This window comes from Vulpes vulpes, chromosome 13 (assembly GCF_048418805.1).
Source record: "Vulpes vulpes isolate BD-2025 chromosome 13, VulVul3, whole genome shotgun sequence".
Taxonomy (NCBI): domain Eukaryota; kingdom Metazoa; phylum Chordata; class Mammalia; order Carnivora; family Canidae; genus Vulpes; species Vulpes vulpes.
This window is the reverse complement of record NC_132792.1, coordinates 67688412-67706759: the sequence shown is the minus strand read 5'-3', so window position 1 is coordinate 67706759 and position 18348 is coordinate 67688412. Positions and strand designations below refer to the sequence as shown.

Below are 18348 nucleotides of genomic sequence, written 5' to 3'. Positions count from 1 at the left end.
CCAGGCAAGTTCTAGGGAGCAACACTGCTCTTAGAGCTGGGAAATGGGAGCTGTTGCCCTGGCCATGTGCATACTTTATCACCAGGCAATGAGGGGTTGGTGGTGCCCAGGTACATGTCCAGCCAGAGCCTGCACTATCCTCCCATATTCCAAGTACCCAATGCAAGAATAGCTTGCCCCAATGGCCCCCAAACCTCCATCTGGGGCTTGCATGGACCCCTCCCAAAAGTCCTGCTTCCTGAGCATGACTGTTGTCTTGGTTGGGAGCAAGATTGGATGAGCTTTGCTGTGCGGGATGTCCACACACATGTCCATGAGGCCCCATATGATACAGGACAGAGCCAAGGTTAAGTGTAGAAGGGAGTGTTCTATGGGTGCTGGTGGAGAGGGTTCTCCTTTTACTTGACTGTTGCCTTTAGTTCTCATAAATTTTAGAGACTGCTAAGTACTTTACGTATAGTCCCTTATTTGTTCTTTACAATGACTCCATGTAGGGGAAAGCAAGGTCTTACGGGGAAAACAGAACAGAGGGAATTACTAAGGTCTCAAGTAAACTCATTCACTCAACAAGTATTTATTGACAGAGATAGTGGAGAGCAAAAACAGATGGCGTCTTCTCTCATGAAACTTTTTATATTCACTAAACACAGCAATAAAGGCAGCACAGTAAGCAGAGGAAACACTCTGTCATTGTACACTTCTTTAAATAGCAATCACATGTACTGTAACACTAATTTCTATTTACCAGTCTTGGATGGCAAAGAAATGTTTAACCTTTACAGTTTTAAAAAGGTCCTTGTGAACATCTCCTTTTTGTGATTTCTTTCCCTTATGGCTTGTCTTCAAAGCAGATGTTAAAAATGTCTCTGATTTTATAACTTGGAGATGTGGCACACAATTTCCCAAGTTCTCTGGCAGTGTTAGTAACACAGATTAGTTTGGTTATATGTGCTGGATATCATTAGAGATTTTATATATATATATATATATATATATATATTTTTTTTTTTCCCCTCTCTTCTTTGGTGGAACAAGAGCCTTGAGGTCATTGAAGGGAACTTCTCTCCTCCAATACTCCCCTCCCTGCCAGTCTAGGACCATGCCCCTGACCAGGTACATCTCCCTCAAAAAAGGAAATCATCTTGGGATCACTCAGGGTGGTTTTTCCCTAGGTCCCAAAGATAGTTGTCTTCCTAATCCCATGTTCCTGGAGCCTCTGGGTCAGGCTGGTGCTGAGCATGAGACTCTTGACAGCCTAAGCTGGGGACAGAGTCTGCAATAATGAGTCAGGCAAACTCCCTGACAGGTGGCACTCTCTTGTAGGAATAGGATCCAGCAAAGAGCTAGTAGCTTTGAGAATCTGGCAGGAGTGACCAATCAAACTGCTCTCTGGGTCCCTTGGGTGTGGGGGCCAGTGCTCCCCTTTGGATTGAGTTAGCCTCTGGGATGCATGGACAATGCAGGGGAGATGGGGACTTCTTGCTGACAAGGCTTGGGGAGGGGTATTTAAGAACTGGTTTGCAATATAGGGGACTGGTAATCTTATTGCCAGAATGTGTAATACAGGTCATATAGGTTACATTTGGGATTGAAAACACTTGGGGCATGAAAAATACAATTATTAACTCCATCTCCTGCCTCTTAACAACCCCACTGTGCCTGCAGTGTCTTCATGCCAATGTGCTTACTCAGAGCCATCTCCTCTTTGCATCCCAGCTCCCACTCCCCATTGGGCAGGGGCAATACTTGCCCAGACAGGCCTCATTTTCCTCATGTTTCCAGACTGTTCCTCTCTACCTTTTGTTTTACCTCTCTCTTATTCCCAAAAATCAGTTCTCTTTTTTCCTAGAAGTTTCCCAGAAGAATGACTTGTAAGCTGCAAATTCAGAGACCAAACTCTTTTAGTTGCTGAAGAGATCTGCAGAAATAATTCTACATGTATTCCAGTTTCACAAAAAGAAGAACTCACAGTGACTGGACTCCATTTAGAATCTGCTTGCAGCACTAGTTTCCCAAATCATGATTCTCCTCCAATCCCCTATCATAATACTGAAACGATTAGGGGACCAGAAGGATGTAAACTATAATGTATCACAAGAATCTAAATTTGAATGATCAGTCCAATAAGATATATAAGTAAGGTGGAGGTTTGCTTGATTATTTATTTAGGAAATATTTGTATGTAATATGTATGTCAAACATAGAATATAAAAGCTAATAGATATTTTACCTAGTTTTAGGGTCTCAGTAACATTTTTGGGAAGATTAGTGTGACTTTAAGAAGTAACACTAATAACCTTGAAATTGATTAATTTTCATTAGAAGAAATGAGACTCATTTAACATGACAGTATTTGTTATAAAGGCATAAAATTATAGGACTAGAAGACAAAAGTAAATTTTAAACATCTTATTTTAAATAAGATGAAAACTTAGCCTACTTAAATATTTTGTGAACACCTTATTAATTATATTATTCAAAGCATGGGGCAAAGGGATTAATTTTTAAATTAGATGGATGTTTAAATATGTTAAATAAAGAACCTAATTAAATACACATTTGCTGAAGTTTATCCCTTGTATTAGAATTTTTCCTTTTGAATTCAAAAATGATGTCTAGTTTCTGAGGAGTCCAATTCTTAAAATAATACTGCTAACATTTGGTACTGAAGAGCTATTTTATTACGAGTTTTATATTAAAATATTGTTTTATACTGAAATAGAAAGGGAAGATAAATGAACATAGTAAGATTATTAAATATCTACAATAATATATAGCACTTATTTTATTTTTAAACTTTTATTTATTTATTTGAGAGAGACAGCATGCACATGAGCAGGCGCAGAGAGAGGGGCACAGGGAGAGAATCTCAAGCAGACTCCCTAGTAGTATGGAGCCCATCTCAGGGCTGGATCCCACAGCCATGAGATCATGACCTGAGCCAAAATCAAGAGTCAGACTCCCAACAACTGAGCCACCCAGACGCCCCAATAACTATTTTACGTATTTTAAAGTAAAATTATTTTTTTTTAAAGAAACTACATATGAATTTCCTTGGGACTGTGCTTTACTAGTGACAATGAAGCCCCATTTGCAAATAACACAGCTCAAAAAATAAAAAAAAAGTTCTGGAGTATATTTTATCATATACTTTAAAATACATTAGCCCTTATAAGGAGTTATTTACTTATTAATGAGCACATGAAGATTTTATGGTCTTCTTTAAATGGCATGAAACATTGAGAAACGAATGTGCTTTGCAGTCTTAAGGATAATGATAAAGCTCCCAAAACTGACTTGGATTTCCACATTGATTCTGCAGCTTCCTTCTCTTGAGCAGAATCAACAGCTTCATTACAAAAACTTCCAGAAAACACCAAAGAAATATAAATTTTCCTTCAGTTGTGACATGAGATATGCTGAAATTCTACATTAGGTTTTGAACTGCATGGCAACGAGGAGGACAATTACAGGGCTATTCATGACCTATAGGGTAAGGAGAGGAGTTTAGGAGTATTACCAATTGAATTGTGTCATTGCTTCAAAATTGAAGCTTTGCTCCCCAATGTGGTTGTATTTGGAGATATAACCTTTAAGGAGATAATTAAAGCTAACTGAGACAGGGCCCTAATCCAATGGGACTGGTGTCCTTATAAGAAGAGGCCGAGTATATCAGGAGTGTGCTTGCCCAGAGGGAAAGCCCTGTGAGGACACTGTGATGAAGCACTGTATGCAAGCTAAGAAGAAAGGTCTCGCCAGGAACCAACCCTGCCAGCATCTTGATCTTGGGCTTCTAGCCTTTAGAACTGTGGGAAAAGAAGTTTCTGTTGTTTAAGCAATCCTTTCTGTGCTACTGTGTTATTAGCAGACTATTATGGAGAACATCTAGCAGACTGATATGGAGAACATCTTTCCATTGTTTATCTATCCCTTTTCTGTGCTTCTGCCACACTACCTTTGTGGTGTTAAAACTTTGTCATCCCATCATCACCCTGGCCAAAACCAATTAGAACAGGGCTTATCCTGAGCAAAAGACAACTAGCAACGGGAAAGCCATTTTACCTTGAGAGGACACTCCTCACTTGATAATGATTAAGCAGACCAACCACATGGTGGTTCTAAGAAAGTTTGAATGTAACACCCAGAGAGATCCTCAGTAAGTCCAGTGGGGAAAGACACAGGAAGATGTGGGAGTAGACATAAGGCGCGAGTAGCAGAAGTCATGAAGTAGAAAGTAGAAAAAAGAAGCAGCTGTAGAAGCAGAGGAAGTAGAGGGAGAAGCCAAGAGAGAACCTGATTATAGGACCAAGGAGCAAACTGAAATTTGACATCTTTTATTTCCCCCAGAGGCCCAATTATCCAATTCTTCTGGGATTCCTTCAGTTCGGTAAAATAATGATTAAGAGCACTGACCTTGGATAGCCATGGTTTATGCTCCTAGTCACCCAAATAATCCAGGCATGTACTTAACCTCTTTATGACTCAGTTTCCCTGGCAAAATGGGAGAAATACATGCACTTCCCTTATGGGATTGCTATAAGGATTCAATGATATATTGCTTGTGAATTTCTTGCTATATTGTGTACACATAGTAAAACTCATAAATTTTAGTTATTATTGTTATTACTATTATTATTACAAACTGTGTATACTTCTAATAAGCTCCCATTTGATAAAGTAAATGACATATAGGTCTGTTCTATGCAATATGAAAGACACTAGGATAGTTATAATGACATAATGAATAATCCTTCCCAAAAACATACTTACATTTTGTAGAGGTTTGTTGGGAACTCAAGTGTATGTTTTTTTTAGTACTTACCTGTTTTTGCCCTAACAAAGGGGAGACTCATATTGAAAAGATTAGGATTCTCCAAAAGTAATCTGGCTCTATGGTAAGAAGTCTTACAGGCAAATCCTAGTATGGGTAATGCCAGTTAAACTCACCGCTTCTCATTTCCTTCTCCCAAGGTCAAGTATTTGTGAAGATGTCCTGTTTTCTGGGAGGTAGACTTTCCTCATTGGACTAGGTCTTACCGAGAAATTATGATCTGAAGAATAAGGTGTCCTCAAACTATTTTAGAGAAGTCAGCAGCATTAAAAAAAAAACCTATTTAATAGTAATGATGAAACCCTAATTCAAATTAGCTTGATGGGCTGGTTAATGGGACTCAGATAATTGAAGGAAGAGATGTAGGAACCAAGACCTTGGGACAAGAAATGGGACCATAAAACTCAATCAATCTCCACAGGTGTCCAAACTCTCACTGGTTTCACTCTTTCCTACTTTATCTAGAGTAACACTCTGCAGCAGTGATTGACCAGGGTCAAGTGCCCTCCCAAGATGCGGTCTGGACAGAACTATTAGATAACAGGAAACGTAGGTCCACCTAGGAATATTGACCAGATAGAAAACGTGTTTAATGTAGTAATTCACCCTAGATCCCACAGCTAGAAAGAGGCAGAAACTTAAACCAAACTTGTATTTCCAAGTCTTATGCTCTTTCTTCAGTCAGATAGATGTTGGTTACTGAGCTCTTTTGTTTCCAAGTCATAGAAATAATAATTCTGATAACAGTGGTTATGCTTCCTTGTTTGAGTCATAATAGACATTCATTACAGGTCAAAGTACTTTACTCCTTTCTTTCAAGAGTTGCCAACCTTGTGCACTTCCTGCTGTTTGATCCTGCACAGTGACTCTTAGGATGAATACCAGTATATAACGATGCATTGTTAGTTGTTTATGTTTAGTCTCTCAAGTATGGAAATGAGATTAAGTTTGCATTTCCCTATTAAATTCTACTGCACATCAAACACTTTCCTCACTGTTCCCAGTTCTGTGCAGTCAATTTAAGACCAGAGGATATATTTTGGTCAATGGTCTATGAGTAGAAATGATATATATCACTTCCAGGTGCCAGCAATAAGAGTAAGTGTGAGTTCTTATGTATCTATTCATCCTATCATGGTGGATTTCCAAATGAGGGAGCTTTCCAGAGCCTGATTTTAGGGACCAGAACCCTTTTATCTCTCCTAATTCCCATCTCTTAGCCAACTAGCACTGAGTCTCCAGTGGGAGAAAGAAAACTTTGTTGTATTAAGCCTCTGAGATCTTTGGGTTTATTTATTATCACTACCACAACCTAGAAGTAGAGTGCTGTATTAAGGAATGAATTGTGTAGTGTTGACTTAAGAGTTGGTGACACATGGCTAGGAGGCTTATATTGAAGGTAGGAAATATAAGAGTTCACGTTATGCAGTGGTAAACCACTTGGTACAACTGTCACCTGCAGTAACTCTGGGGTAAGATTGTAGCTTAAAGAATTCACAGTCCTAGGAGAAGTGCATAAAAAACAAAGTGTTAGTAATGTCTTGGTTATTATTTGCTGCACTTTGCAACACAGTAAAATAAGAGGCGGCTGATTTTATAAGTAGGAATTTTAAAAAGCTAGAAACTTCCAGAAATCCAAGAACTTACCATGTTGGAAAAGCCAATTAATTTTTACTCCCTAAGAAAAAGATAAAATTAAGAAAGCATTTGGGAAAAGTCCATTAAAACCAAATATTTTAGTGAGAATCTGATTAGGATGTGACCTTCATGCTTACTTAAAACCTCTCAATGACTTAGGATTTCTCAAGGAAAAGATCAGATACAAGATTTGGCTTTATCACTGACTACTCCAGAGAGGCTCAAATACATTAAGAGAGGTGTGGGACTGAAAAAGCAAATAACTACAGATCTGAGATATATGTCTCCAAAGAACCATGGCGTGTGTACTGGAACACAAGACTGATGAAATCAGACAGACAACACACCCCTAAAGTCTTCAGAGAATTATACGTCCATGGAAACTATGAACTTTCAATAAAAAAGCCTGTGGGCCTCAGAGAATTGAAATAACCCTTTGGGGAACCCCGGGTGGCGCAGCAGTTTAGCGCCTGCCTTTGGCCCAGGGCGCGATCCTGGAGACCCGGGGTCGAATCCCACGTCGGGCTCCCGGTGCATGGAGCCTGCTTCTCCCTCTGCCTGTGTCTCTGCCTCTCTCTCTCTCTCTGTGACTATCATAAATAAATAAAAAAATTTAAAAAATTAAAAAAAAAAAAAAGAAAGAACCCTTTGGCCCCCAGTCTCCTACGGGAAGGGAGTTGGTCGAAAAACTGCATCCTCTAAAGAAACTGAGGTATGCATGTTTCAAAATATTGTAGAGGATGCCTCATCACATTTGTAACCATTTGCTTGTCACTACTTTACATGGGTAACTGGCTAGATGTGAACTTAACTCGACCTTAAACTTTATAAATGTCACTCCCAAGGAAATGCTACTTTGATAAGCATAAGGCCATATTGCTCAGGATTGGTGAGAATATGGCAATCTAGGAACATTCCAGTTTAATGATATAACTCTGGATGTTGTCACTTTGGACCAATTAGAATGTAAGAGCTATCAATTCCATACAGGTCCCAGCTGGAAGAAACAGAACTTGTTGCAGGACCGACTTCTTTTGGAGCAACCCACGGCTTTGTCTTCCTGAATTGCTCCAGGAAATATTGAAATGCCAATGAGCAGAAAACATCTGATAGTGGTCAAGACAGAGAAAGACTGACCACTTCAGAGATTTACCTTGTACATCACTTTAACAGCTTCTAAAGCTTGCTTACCCATTTAACCTTTTGAGGAAATAAATACTGGAATTTATAAATGATTAAATATATGGTTTGTGATATTTTTGGGTGCACCTAAAGAACTGGATGTTTGCTGAAACCCAAAATAAAACAGAAATTGAGCTAAATTAGAAACTCAGTTTTAACTGAGGGCATATTCTTTAATTCCATTTTGGATGTGGCCAAGGAGTATAATGGAGAAAAAAAAAAAAAAAAAGAAAGGAAACTAACACCAAAACCTCTCAAACTTTGGTGCCAGAGGTCATGGAGAACAAAGGAATGGAAGCTTTCCCAGAGACCAGAGTCTCTGATTTGTACTTATCAGGCAAAAGCTTTGAGCAAGGACAATCTGGTCCCAGGAAATAAAAAGACAGATTCAACATAGTGAAGACCCATGTACTCAATAAATTGTTCTTACAGAGCAATTTTACGTGGTCTGGAAAGGTAAGTATCACCACAAACAACACAGGGATAATACTCATGAATGTAAAGGAAAACGATACACTTTGAACTGGCACTTTGGGAAGAGGCAGACCTTTTAATATAGCAAGCATAAAGCATATCTATTCTAATGATCACTAAAAGTGATGATTTTTTTTTCATTCTGATCACTAAAAGTAAAATTTAAAACTGTTTTTTTTCTTTTTTAGATTTTATTTACTTATTCATGAGAGACATACAGAAAGAGGCAGAGACACAGGCAGAGAGAGAAGCAGGCTCCCTGTGGGGAGCCTGACGTGGGACTCCATCCCTGGATCCCTGGACCCCTGGGTCACTCCTTGAGCCAAAGGCAGCGCTAAACCGCTGAGCCACCCAGGGATCCCCTTAAAACTGTTTTAAAAAAACTTTGGAAGAGACTATATTCTGCAAGCGACTAGCTTTTGTGATTACTCTTCCTATGTAGGTGGGTCCTATCACATGATCAGGCAGGAGGATTTTGGGTTTATGTCTCAGCCTCCTATCAGTAGGGATAGCTTTCCTTTACAAAGACTTCTCTAGGAGCACCTGGGTGGCTCTGTCAGTGAAGCATCTGATTCTTGTTTTTGGCTGTGGTCCTGATTTCAGGGTCATGAGATTGAGCTGGGCCCACCTCAGGATCTGGGCTAAAGCATGGAGTCTGTTTAAGACTCTTTCCTTCTCTTTTTGCCCCTCCTCCCTGCTCTCTCTCTCTCTCTCTCTAAAATAAGTACATAAATTAAAAAAAAAAAAGATTTCTCAAAGAAAGAGCATGCACACACACACACACACACACACACACATATGTGTGACTTTTTTCTTTCTTACCGCTTAGAAGATACAAATAAAATTAGTGAGATTATCACTGATGTCATTCAAAAGTCACAGTTGACAGTGAAGAAAAACTGGAAGGGATCTCCAGCTGAGCAAAGGTATCCAAATTCATTTTCAACTTTGAAAAGGGATTTTTAAATCATAGGCTTATGAAACACCTAGGTCTTGGGCTTGATTTTGGTTTATATTTCTGTAAGTGGTTATAGAAAGGAGAAAAGGAGGAAGAGAAACAGAATAATTAGCATTAACATCTCAGACATCACAGAGCTTTTAAAAGGATTGAGATCAAGAAGAAATAAAGAGTATTAGAGAGGAAATTAGAGAAAACTTTTCTTTTGAAAAATTCACATTTGGTGCTGCTTTGCAAGTCATGTCCATGGTTAGGTATATCTCAGAAGATGCCCTTTAATTGAGCTTGTTTATCTGTGATCAAAATCCAGCAGCAGCCTCAGATCATTTGGGGGTGCGCTATGCCTTATTGCATAAATTTCTATATGAAATTCATAACTGAAATATTTTAAAATACATCTATTTGTGAGAGGCTTATATCATTCATTCATTCATTATTATTCTTCTATTCAACAAATATTTATTGACTCCTATGATGTTCCAAGCACACTTCTAGATGCTTGAGAAGCAGTCATGAACAAAAAAGAAAAATTTCTACCACATGGTGTTAATTTCTGTTGAAAAGAGACACAGTAAACAGATATGTAAATAAATATATAATGCTACATGAGAATTGGAACAATTCTGATAACCTTAAACTCTCCATGAAATATAGGCTAAAAAGATTCCTTTAAACTATTTCATAAATTTTCTTTTTTTATTAACTATGGAAACTTTAAATAAATACAAGGAAGAAAATAAAATTGTCCAACTTGATAGAAAACAAATTTACCTATAGTCTCATCATGCTACCCTATGAGTGTACCAACTTGATACTTGGGGCAAGAGGAGATTAATGTATTTGGTATCTTACTTTTCTTTACCGTTTTCTGAGCATTTTTCTTTGTTATTAACAGTTTTCAAAAATATGTTTTTAATAGCTGCAAATACTATAGGCTATATATAATTTTAATGTTTTTATTATTTTTGACAAACTTTATGATTATAAATTAAATTTATGTACGTAAATCTTTATTTGCACACTTGATTATATCCTCAGCAGAAGATGCATAAAGTGGAATCGCTTAGCCTATATGCATGTGTATTTTATGATACTTGATGTATGTTTCAAAATAGACCTATACAAAGATTACATTTTCTTGCTATTATTGTAGTATTGCTACTATTATAACATTCTGAGACATTAAGTAGACTTAAAACATCCACCAAAACTGCACCTTGGTGCCATTTTAAATTATGTATATATCTATTTACTGGTGAGGTTGATTTTTTAAAATATATGTATTATGCATCCACCTTTCCTTAGTGGGAATCCTTTGTAATTTGCTCTTTCTCCCGTTTCCTCTTAAGCCATTAGTGTCTTTCTTTTGATATATGAGATATTTTCCATATGAAAGATATAGTTGTTGCAATTTTTCCAAATAGTCATTTATATTTATCCTTTCAATATTTTTGCGCTTGAAAGTATTTTTATGCATTCGATCTTATTGATCTTTGGGTGCGGTGGTTGCTTCTGTTCCTCTTGTGCTTAAAAAAGCTCCTCTATCAGTAAAATCAGTAAAACATTTCATATGTTCTTCTAGTTTGTTTTTAAAAATAATTTTACTTTTTTTTTTTATGTAGTCCTTTAATCTCTGTATATTTAATTTGGGTGCAATGCGGCTTAATTTGAGACTTTTCCAAATCGTCCATTTTCTCACGACCTTTTTGTTAATAAAATAATCCTTGCTTTCCCCCCTAGGTCTGTGATACTTTCTTTTCCATTTGTTAAATTTACACACAGACACACACACACACGGGTCTGTTTCAGGGGTTGCATTGATCTGTTTGAAAGATTCTGGTTTTAAGACTGGTGGTAGTTGGAGGGGGTGAGGAGTGTGACGGTTCCGGCGCTCTTTGCCCCGACTGTCACAAAATCACACTAATTCTTGGTATTGTCTTGACGGAACCGGGAAGCGCAGCGGTGCGGAGGCCTCTAGGACCCAGGGGAAAGCCAGGCTGGGCTAGAAGGACCGAGTCTCCGGCGCACACGCCTCCTACAAAATCACAGCCCCGTGGAGCCGGGGCTCTCATTCACAGCTTTCTAGAGAAATCCGAGCCCGCACCTGCCAGAATAGGGGATCGCACCCACTCAGCTCAGCAACGAGGACACCTGCAGAAACACATCCCTAAAGCCAGGCTGAGCGGCCGCGTGAAGGTATTTGTCGCCCTTTTCTACCTCCTGCGCTCGCGGCGCCCCCCGCCCGCCCGCCCGCCCCGGCCCGCGCCGCCAAGGCCGCGGCGGTTCAGCACTGGGGCGCGGACAGCTCCCTCCGCAGCCCCTGCGCGCTCACCCCGCACCCGCCGTCCTCCCGGCGCCCGCGCAGCCCGCGCTCGCTCGCTCCATCAGCATCCCCATCCCTCCACCATCGCCGTCATCATCTCCACCATCACCAGCGCCGCGGCCACAGGCGGCACAACCGTGTCTGTCACTCAGACAAAGCCCGGGGTCCGCGGGGTCGAGCACGAGGACCCAAGTTCTCAGGCACAGGAAGGAAAGTTCAGGTGGACGACACCCTTGGAAACAAAGAGACGCCTGCTAGAGGGAAAGGGACCCAGGGCAGGGGGACAGATGGGGCACCTGCCAGACCCCAGCAGCCAGCCAGCCGCCTCTCAGCAGATTAGGGGCTGTTTAGTTCAGGAAATTAACATGGCCTGGGGCGCAGCGTTATTCCGGTAAAAGAGACATGTAAGCTCAATCCTTGTTTCTGGTTTTCCAATGGAGAATCACCAGGAAGCAGGGTGGGGGTGACTGATGACTCATATTCACCCACACACGCCAATTTTCCTTCCTAAGCGTTTATTACAGAAACTCTGGAATTAAGTTTTTTACTGAAATGTTTTGTGAAATGAAGAACCCAAAGATTAGCTCTGTAGCCAGGGTAAAAATTAAGATATTGGTGATCGGTGACCTAACAAATGTGGCTCTCCCTGGAAAGTGCTATTCGCTCAAATGTCTCTTCCTGTCCACTTATTTCAATTTTCCCATCTTAAACCTCTCCTTGAAGGAGAGAGGATAGACCCCTTGCCCAAAAGGCCAAAGTAGTAACGATATTCAGAGCAGATGGCCTGTCTTTGTTCATCACTAGTCAAGGACTGACTCGGATTTGGAAAGCGAGATTTTTGTGTGCTTTCTCAGTAATCAGGCGATAACACAATTTTCCCATAATAGTAAAGGGTAATAGAGTGCAAAAATTGAAAAAGCATTTTATGTAACTGTGTTCTGCGAGGCTCTGTTTTAGAGTGCCATCATTTTCTATCTTAGCTGAAGGGAAGTTGGAACATCTTTCAAATATCTTGAAGGTCCAAACCCAAGTCATAGCACCTCTTTAATTTATCCAGGATCATCTATTTTATAAGAGCTGACAAACATCAGAAAATAAGTACCTGAGCTTGTCATAAATAAAAATATTTCAATGAGTAACCATTTAATTAATCATTACTGAACAGCAAAGCGTTGGGTGGGTGGTGTGGGTCGCTTTTTCTTTTTTTTTTTTTTTTTGTAATTTTTTTTTCATAAAATTAACATCTTAATTAAAAATGAGATGAATCACATTTTCATAGAAGAATGGTGTCAGGTCACATGTAACAAGTTTAAACCAGAGCACAGAAAAGCCTCATTTAAAATTCACTCTTGTACATCTATTCTACTTCCTTAAAAAGAAAAAGAGTCAGTAAAGCAAGTTTTGTCTAAACTGGCTCACTAATTTTGTCAGAAATAAAAAAACAGTCATGAACAAGTAGCTCCTGAAAAGAGTTTTGAAGAAAAATTTACACCAAATACTCTTCTGGAATGAAGGATAGTTGCATTTTCTCAAAAGTTACTTACTGCTATTAATTACATAAACATTGGCATAATTCGATTTGCCTCTAAAATTCACTCACTTTTGAACTCAAACTGAGAAAATTAGTGAAAGTATCTAGTGAAATGGATTTTAGAGAAGAAAATTTGCTCATATGTACCATCCTTAGGTTGGTAATCTTCACAAGACCCCTCAAGTCCCAAAGAAACAAGATTCTTAATATTCCCTTATCTGCTTGCAAATAGTGGTTCATCCCAGATAATTTTTTAAAGTGTACATGTTGCCAGTTCTAGCTGCTTCAAACCAGAAACCCAGGCCAGGAATCCACTGTCTCCAATGCTGCTGTCTTCCTATGCTAAATGCAATTTTCTGAGGTTGGGGAAATTTCAAAACAATGCTGCTTTGGTGAGATTTACAGGCATGAAATATTATGAAATATTATGAATGAAATATTCATTCATTTGAAATATTATGATGAAATATTATGAAATATTATGATGAAATATTATGATAGGCTTATTAATTTTTATAGAGTGCTAGTATCCTGGCTTCTTCTTCTATTGTCTTTTCTATTAAGGGCTATTTTACTTTTTTCAAATTTTTATTAACATGACTTTCGCATTTTTAGAATGGATTTAAAGGTGAATCAAAAACATATTTTCCATCAGAGTGGTATTATACACTTTTGTAAACATGTTCCCAGAGGGGCACATTCCTTCAGAATCATGGATTTTTATCTCCAAATTTTTATCTCCCAAAAGGAAGAATCAGGAACTCTTCAGAACTAGTGGTGTCTGCTCACTTTTTATCTTTTTATCTCCCAAAAGGAAGAATCAGGAACTCTTCAGAACTAGTGGTGTCTGCTCACTTTTGCAAGCTTTACCAAAGAGCACCTTATTAACCCTGAAAAGTCTATTCGTGACTTTACACACTTCCTCAAAGCAGAGTCATCCTTAGTTAACGGATTCAGACTTGGATTTTCTCTTCTTTCCCATTATATGGTGACTGAGACAGGAGGTAACACAGCAAAATGAGTATATAAAATATGAAGTTTGGTTGCATGTCATCGGCCTAGAACATTGCCAAGGAGATCTTTCCCTACATTTCACCGTTCTCCCAAATTTTTATTATTTTGATTATTGTTCATTTTATCCAGATTTCACTGGAATAAATTTGTTTCAGAAGAAGATCCACAATGTGAATTACTTCAAGTCTGCAATCCCCTAACATCAATCCCAAAAGTTATGTCACTCTAGAGAGAACCATGCTTACTTTTCTATCCAAGTTTGCTTAACAGAAGTTTGTCTTCTTCGGTTTGATTTTTCATGGATGTGTAAATCAACTGGTGACTCTTCTTTCTTCCCCCCCAAAACCCTTTAATTTATTCAGTTAATAAGTTCATTATTCTTCACTACCTCTGATGCACCCTCACAGCCCTTTATCATATCTTCTCTGGCCAGGTAACCCAAACCTCTCCCTTTTCATGGACATGTTATTGCATGACAGAGTGTATCAGAGAAAATTTTCTGTGTAGGAGGCTAATTTTCTATAGTCTTTTTTTTCTTCCTGACTTCTGAGTCAGCAGGAATTTTCCCTATATGTGTTTGAGATTATTGCTTTTGTCTTCTGGACCCTTTTAGCCATAGATCCAATTCATAGATATTATGCAAAACCAACTTTCTCTATTCCTTCTCCATGAAATAACATCATGTCAGTTCAGCTTCTATTACTGTTCAGATGCCATACATAAAGTTCCAATCTTTATATGTGACAAGTACATAGTGTATTCAGTGTTCATTATTTTGTAGTTTTGGAGGAAGGGAAATTGTGGGCCTAGAAATGGCAAAGGTGCTCACGTTATATATAGGTTTTATAAGTAAGAGACCTCTAGTTTGATGTGTGGCCAACTAAAGAGAAAAAAAACACATGAGATTCTCTTCTCTTTCCTTTCCTCCTTTCTCTTTCTCCCTCTCTTTTCTTAGCATTTTTGCTTCCCCCATTCCTTCCTTTCTTCATTGCTTTTTGTTGACATATAGAACACGCAAGCATGTGTGCAATTAATGGAGTAATCTGATAAACTTTTAATGGGTACTAGTATACCAAAGGAGTGAGCTGTCCACAGTGTGAGCTCTGACTTCAGAGATAATTAACCTACCTTTTCCACCCTTTTGATTCACTGTGAATAGTCTAGAGCGGTGCTTCCCAAACAATGTGCATACAAAGTGCCCAGGAATTCTGGTACCCATTCCACTGGTCTGGGTGAGTACGCATATCCTATATTCCCAACATTAGTCCCTGGATGCTGCTGATGAGCAGCAAAGAGAACAAACACTTTCCTTCTTTTTAAAAATTCCCACCTAATGTCTAATTAGTAAATAATGACACACATACTAAAACAAAACAAAAACCATTCCAAGTTTGAGGCCCTCATAGCTGAGAAATCATAGCTGTAGTTGAGGAGCAAGTTATACAAAAACCCCTTTTGTTCCCATCTCACCCATGTATACCATATGTTCCACCTTCAATGGGCAGTTTTCTTAACTTGGATGCCTATGGCTGACATCATGTGCCTAACCACATCCAGAAGAAGGGTCCCAGTCACATCAACATGATGGGAAAAACATGGAGAGGAAAAGAGGACAAGTGGACTTAGTGGCCATCTTTAGGGGACCCCTGCCTTTCTTCCATTTCTTTAGATCCTCTTCCTCTAAAGACTCTGTTCTTAGAGATATGCCCTCTTCCCTGAATGACAGTCACGTTTATTTTTTCCTTCCACATCCCACTGACACTCCTAAGAAGCACAACTAAAATTAAATTTTAAGTGGAGGCATTGACTGCCAGTGACTTCTTATGGGGATAGTTTAATAGCATAGAAAGACATTTTAGTCTAATTTTCTATGTCTCAATAAATTTTTCCCTGTAGATTGTCTTTATTTAAAATACAGTGAGGTATAAAGTAAACACTACTTCAACTAAATATTTTTCTACAGTAAGGAGGCAGAAAAATCCCATGCCTTCCTTGCAAGTTGTCTTTTCCTTCAACTCCTTGTATTATTTGCCCCAAAGCAAACTAAAAGAATAAAAGTTGTGTAGGTTGTTCTAGGACACAGAACACAATCCTCTGTCAAAAGGTCTATCTTCAGAGTCCCAGACTATGCTAATTCTGATCTAGCATTGGTTTGGGGTAGAAGTTCTCAGTGTCTTTATTCTGATGGAACTCATTCCAATTTACTTTTCATCTTGCTTAAGAGCAAGAACAAATGGGAGCAGATGACTGTGCTCAGTTGCTATTCTAAAGGGTGCCAAGGGAATTGACACAATGAATATTTATGTGGCAAGGGTAAGCCCTGGGCTAGGACTGAGTTAAAGGTGATGGAAATTTGACTGTGAGCCAGGGGCTAAATTCTGGTCAGACTACACTTTCAGATGATTAAAGGTCTCCCCTTTATCCTTCTAGAATTCTCTCCCTGCCCCCGGTATAGCTGGTTCACATCTGCAAGTTGGGTAATGTTTGATAGAATGCCGATGGACTGGGAACCAATTTGTCACTCACAGGATTTATGCTCCTTTGCCAGTACTTATGCAGAGAAGTCCTACATGCCCTAATGGTCAATTTCAAATTCATCATTTGGAAAAAAAAAAAAAGACTTTTCTGGTTGGCACCAAAGAATGTTGCGAACAACCAACATCCGAGGATTAAATGTAGGTACTACTGGCAACAAAGGAGCATATCATCTTTCAGGAAAGATTTCAAATACAGTTGTGCTTTAAAAAAAAAAAAAGATTTTTGCTCGTTGTGATTTTCAATTTTGGTCTAGATGTATCAGCAACATCTATGTTTATTTCATTCAGTATAAAAATTCCTTTCAGCATTCATAGGGGAAAAACATATTCAGTTAAAAATTTTGAAGTAAGATTTTAGAAAGATGAAGAGCTATAGGGGTTAACCTATTCAATATACATTTATAATTTGGGGACATAATTTTCATACTTACTAATGGAGGAGGTCGTTGATTAGACTTTAATGTGGAATGTTTTATCCCTGATTCATTTTTCATTTTTTTCTTATAAAACAAATATGGGTATAGTTTCTCATTTTATATTTGTATTAGTTTAAATTGATGTGTACTCAAAATTATTCTTTTGCATTACTAAAAATATCCAAAAGCAATAAATATTTTAGGTATTTTCATTATTTATTGATGTTCTTTGATATTTCAAACAAGATCAAAGCTTTATAGATTTTATCTTTCTGGTCATGACAACAGCATACTTGTTCCTCCCCAAATCTGGCCAATTTTACAACATCCTTTAAATGATCTTCTTTGGGACTGATGGGGTGAGGGTGTGTGCCTGTTGTGTGAATGAGTCATTGTGAGGGCACGAATATCCAGGGTGGTGTAGAGAAAGGACCTATGCTGAGAGGCAGGGCAAGGTTATTGACAGAACATGGGCTTTAGGTCAGGTAGGCTGTGATGTGAATCTTCATTCTTCTAGCTATAATTAATCTATCTAAATTTCAGATTTATCCTTTCATCTAATAATTAATAACTCAGCTTAAAGTTTGGTGTAGAGATTAGATCATAGAACATCAAAGCTGTAGGTACATAATGAGTATTCAATGAATATTTGTTTTCTTCCCCCAATTTTTAATATCAGTTTATTATTTGACTTTAAGACAAGTGCTTAGTTGTTCTAAGACTCAATCTCTTTTTTACCTGGAAACAACAAAATTATGATATTAACAAGATTATAGTAAATGTAAAATGCAACTTTTTATTTCCAAAGTACTTTTACCTACAGCATTTCATGTGATCCTCAGCATCTCCTCCAGAATCCTTCTTATTCTACCTACTGCAGGATTGTTGTAACAATGAAGAAAGATAATTGATGTAAAATGCCTTGAAATAATACACACTCACATACATATTCTGTAGACAAGGTCTGGTTATTTTAGTCTGATTGTTTCCCACTATATCTAATGTGAGTTCTGAAGATAATGAAATAAATGAAAATAATAGATTATAAAATAAACCAAAACCTATTTCATTTGAACTATTGTATTTTCTAAAATTATTTTTCCACATAGATTCCTTAGTTCATAAGTACTAGGATGTGTGTGTGTGTGTGTGTGTGTGTGTGTGTGTGTACACAAATACACCTTCTTAATATTAGATTTTTAAAAAAAGATTTATTTATTTATTTGACAGAGAGAGTGAGCATGCAGGAGAGGGGTAGAGGAGGTAAAGAATCTCAAGCAGACTTCCCACTGAGCCCAGAGCCCGATGCAGGGCTTGATCTCACAATCCTGAGATCATGACCTGAATTGAAATCAAGACTCAGATGCTTAACTGACTGAACCACCTAGACACCCCAACACTGAATTCTGTATAAGGAAATATACAAATAGGTTTCTTCTAATGC

At 38.3% G+C, this 18348-nt stretch overlaps 1 protein-coding gene across 1 annotated transcript in view; it reads left to right on the top strand.

Annotated features, from left to right (window-relative positions):
- Window positions 1-11023: 11023 nt before the first annotated feature.
- The window catches only part of CLVS1 (clavesin 1), a 173972-nt gene continuing 166647 nt past the window's right edge, over window positions 11024-18348 (top strand). The window contains exon 1 of the mRNA XM_026011919.2: window positions 11024-11279. The gene's annotated coding sequence lies outside the window, so the exon portion shown is untranslated. The remainder of the gene's footprint in view (window positions 11280-18348) is intronic.